This window comes from Ranitomeya imitator, chromosome 2 (assembly GCF_032444005.1).
Source record: "Ranitomeya imitator isolate aRanImi1 chromosome 2, aRanImi1.pri, whole genome shotgun sequence".
Classification (NCBI taxonomy): Eukaryota; Metazoa; Chordata; class Amphibia; order Anura; family Dendrobatidae; genus Ranitomeya; species Ranitomeya imitator.
Window position 1 is genome coordinate 272,817,225 of NC_091283.1, and position 4,754 is coordinate 272,821,978.

Here is a 4,754-nt window from a genome sequence, read left to right on the forward strand (position 1 = left end):
ACAACCTTTCCCGCTAGTTTGTAAGCCACACCCACACGAGACTAGAATGTCCTGGTGAATGTGATTGATCAAAATTAGCGATGACGGGACCTGCTCGAATAAGGCTGTAACCGAGCATGCTCGGGTGCTGAGTGTCTTCGGCGTGGTCAAAAAATATGTTTGAGTTCATGCAGCTGCATGTCTCTTGGCTGTTCGACAGGCGCAATCCATGCAGGGATTGCCTGTTTGTGCTCGGTTCCTCGGCTCTCATATCTATGCCATCAAGCCTCTACTTAATGCCAAGTGAATCAGTTCTTTTGAAGACAAAATTATGAAAGAAATGGTGTGATCTCTGATCTCCTTCCTCAGACTCCATGATGGGCTGTAATTTGTATTCATCTACTCGGTAGACTGGCCCTGGGCACCGACGACCCCTCTCTGGCAAAGTATAAAGAAACGACTGAACATCCGACCTTTAATACAAATTCAATTACGTGCGGCATCCGGCTTCAATTACCCGCGCTCACATCACATATGGGAAACCTTTTTTCCAATTTTGTTAAATACACATTAAGTTACAGTCCTTTTATGTGATGGGACCGAGGCTTTTAGGGTAATGGGTGATCGGTGATTGAATTGGACTCTCAATGCAATGACTGCACAAGCAGTGACGGAACATAGAACGAGGGATTGGAAATCTTCCCGGAGGAGAAAGCGCAGCTGGTTCTCCTGGAACGACACTAAGTGCAGATGATTTTGGTAAGATTTTGACGGTTTTAGAAATATGGTCTTTGGTTTTTGTGGTTGGAGGTCCGAGGTCAAGACGGAATTGTTTAGGTAGCGAAAGGAGAGCGAAGATAGAGTCCAATTTGATTTTAGGATCACATCTTCTTTCATGGTTCGGTAGCATTCCTACACCTGGACCTTCTTACCTATGTCTGATATCAGCTATTACTTTTATAATGCTCATGCTCTATTACAGGCCCAGTTTAGGGTTACCCCACATTTAGATGTTTCCTTTGGGGTTAAATATTTGATGGAATGTGATAAAACAGCGCTCAGGATTATCTTTCTATGTTTGGTGTGAACTACTTTTCTGTCCTCCCGCACGGTACCTGATGAGGACTGTATGGACTATGAGTGGATCAAAGAAGTGATCTTGGCCCGGTATGCGCTGACACCAGAGGCATACCGCCAAAAGTTCAGCGGACTTATGAAACGCGTAACCGATACCCAAGCTGAATGTGCCTGTAAATTACGGCGGTCACTACTACAGTGGGTACAAGGGAGCCAAGCAACCACTAAGGAGGACGTCCTCCAGCTCTTCTTGTTAGAATGATTCTTTAATGGACTAACTCCCAAGACACAGGAATGGCTTTGGGACAGGCGACCAACGACTCTTGAGGAAGCCGCTCGTCTGGCCGATGAACATCATGATGCCAGGAGGCCTCAGTTGTCCGGATCAAAGATGGTCACTAGGGGTCCGCCCATGGACCTGGAGGGCCCCAAACCACCGAAGATTGTAGGGAGACCAGCTAGAAACCCGGCCTACCACAGTCCCCCTGGGGCGCGATGCCATACCTGCCGTCAGCTGGGCCACCTGCAAAGACAATGTCCCAACCGGACTCAGCATACCCAGTGGCCAAAGGCGGGCACAGCTACCTTCAGCTGGGCTGCTGTACACTGCTACCAAGGTGAAGCTGACCCGGCATTGGGGGCTACGACTAGCCAAGGGGTGGAAGAGATGGAGGAAGTGCTGCATGAAGTAGACCCCGTGCAGGCAGCCCGGGCAGATAATCGACAACAGCATCAACAGGTTGTGTGGGTTAATGGGAAACGTATGCAGGGACTAAGAGATTCCGGGGCAACTTTGACCTTGTGAAGCCTCATCTCGTCCGGGACCAAGAGAAGACGGACCGGACAGTGGCAGTCTGTGTAGCAGGGGGAGCTATACATCGACTGCCCACTGCCAGGATTCACCTGAACTGGGGAGTCGGGGATGGCCTTGTTGAGGTTGGCTTGATGGAGGATTTGCTTGCAGATGTCTTGCTGGGAAATGACTTGGGGCCCATGTTGTCTGCCTTCTCGGTTGCCCCTCTGGCTGAGACATATCCTGTGACCAAGCTTGAGGAGCTGCGGAGGTGGAATCACACTCAGAGGAGGCTCAGGTAAGACATCCCAGCCCTACACGTATTCCCATAGCCAGACACATTTCTTGGACCACCCCAGATGAATTTAAGAGGGAGTTACTTGAGGATCCTTCATTGGAGGGATATCGTGGGAAGGCACAGGAGGGGAGAGGAGTACTGGAAGGGGAACAGTTTGTATGGAAGCAGGGACTCCTCTACCGGATCACAGAGCAGCACCAGACAGGGACGAGCCCCACTATAAAACGACAGCTGGTAGTTCCCAAGAAGTATAGGCAGGAGTTACTGCAAATCTCTCATGACATACCCTTGGCCGGGCACTTCGGCGTCAGTCGCACCAGGCATCGTCTGACACAAAACTTCTTTTGGCCGGGGGTAATCTATGATGTTCGTCAGTACTGCCAGACCTGTGACAGTTGCCAGCGCATTGGCAAGAGGGGAGATCAATGCAAGGCCAAATTACGCCCCCTCCCCATTGTGGAGGAACCATTTAGCCAAGTAGCGGTCGATCTGATAGGGCCGTTAGCCAAACCCAGTCCGTCAGGGAAAAGTAATATATTGACAGTGGTAGATTATGCCACACGGTATCCAGAGGCGGTTGCGTTACCTAACATACTGGCAGAGACAGTGGCGATCGCCCTGCTCCAGGTTTTCTCACGGTTTGGATTTCCCCAGGAGATTATCTCTCACCAGGGTACCCAGTTTACAGCAGAGGTGACCAACCGTGGAAGCTGTGCAGTGTAAAGTCCATTAGAAGCGCCGCATACCACCCGCAAACCAATGGGTTGTGTGAATGCTTTAACGGGACGTTAAAACAACTCATTGGGACTTTTACCAGGACCTACAGGTACTGGGAGAAATTCTTGCCACACCTCCTGTTTGCCTATCGGGAGGTGCCCCAAGAATCCATGGGGTTCTCCCCGTTCGAGCTGGTATACGGGAGACAGGTAAGGGGACCCCTAGACTTAGTGCTAGAACACTGGGAAGGGGAGGGCCTCATAGAAGGGGTACCTATTTTACCCTATGTGCTGGAATTCCTGGACTGCCTACAGGAGCTGACCCAGGCTGTATGTGAGAACATGCAGGCGACCCAGCAGCACCAGCGCGTATGGTACGATCGGAAGGCCAGAGAGCGCACCTTGGAAATAGGACAGAATGTCCTGGTGTTAGAGCCCACTAGGCAGAACAAGTTCCAAGCTGCATGGCAGGGGCCCTACCAGGTAGTGGGGAAAATAGCCGACACAACCTATAATGTCACCGATTGTGACGACCCCAGGGTTATCCGTATGTTCCACATGAATATGCTGAAGCCCTACCGGGAGCGCCCCAAAGAGGTAGTGGCCATCTGTGCACTTGAAGCAGAGGATTTAGCTGGACTGCCCTTGCCGGATGTCTTAGGGGAAAGGACTCAGTCTAAAACATGGGACCAGGTACACTTGGGTGAAGACCTAGGCCCCCGGGAGGGAGAGACAGCAGGCGGAGGAGTTGTTGAGGCAGCGGCAGAGGATGTTTTCGGGGAGACCAGGGTACACTCGCCTGGCACAACACAAGGTTGAGACCCAGGATCAGACCCCCCTGTGACAAACCCCCTTCCGCATCCCTGAGTCTGTACGAGAGGGGATGCGACAAGAGATACAAGAGATGCTGCGTTTAGGGGTCATTGAAGAGTCAGATAGTCCCTGGGCATCCCCCGTAGTGTTAGTGCTCAAGAAGGATGGGACTACACGGTTTTGTGTAGACTATCGTAAGCTCAATGAGAAAACAGTTACAGATGCATAGCCCATGCCGCGTGTGGATGAGTTGTTAGACCGGCTGGCGGGGGCAAAGTATTTGACCACCATCGATCTATGCAAAGGCTACTGGTAGATTCCCCTTAGTCCTGACGCTATTCCCAAGTCGGCATTTGTCACCCCGTTCGGCTTATTCCAGTTTCGAGTTACGCCATTTGGGATGAAGAATGCCCCGGCGACCTTCCAGAGGCTGGCTGACCGGCTTCTGGATGGTCTCCAGGACTATGCTTGTGCCTACCTGAATGACATCGCCATCTACAGTGCGACATGGGAAGTCACCTAGAAACAGTATTGGACAGGATCCACAAGGCCGGAATCACCCTGAACCCAAACAAGTGTCACGTGGGCAAAGCAGAGGTTCAGTATTTAGGGCATTGGGTGGGAAGTGGGAAACAGCGACCAGAACCAGCCAAGATTGAGGCCATAGCCAAATGGCCCACCCCACGCACTAAAACCCAGGTCATGGCGTTTCTAGGGACAGCGGGTTATTACAGGAAATTCGTTCCCAATTACAGCAGCATAGCCAAGCCCCTCACTGATTTGACCCGTAAGAACCAACCCTGCCAGGTAACCTGGACCCCAGAGTGTGAGGAAGCCTTCCGCCAACTAAAGGACGCCCTCACCAATACCCCTGTATTGGCCGCACCCGATCCAACTAAACGTTTCCTTGTGCACACAGACGCTTTTATGTTTGGATTGGGGGCAGTACTGAGCCAAGTCGGGCCGGACAGCCAAGAACCCCCGGTAACTTACCTGAGTCGGAAACTACTACCCCGTGAAGTAAGCTATGCGGCCATCAACAAGGAGTGCCTGGCGGTAGAATGGGCACTCAAAAAGT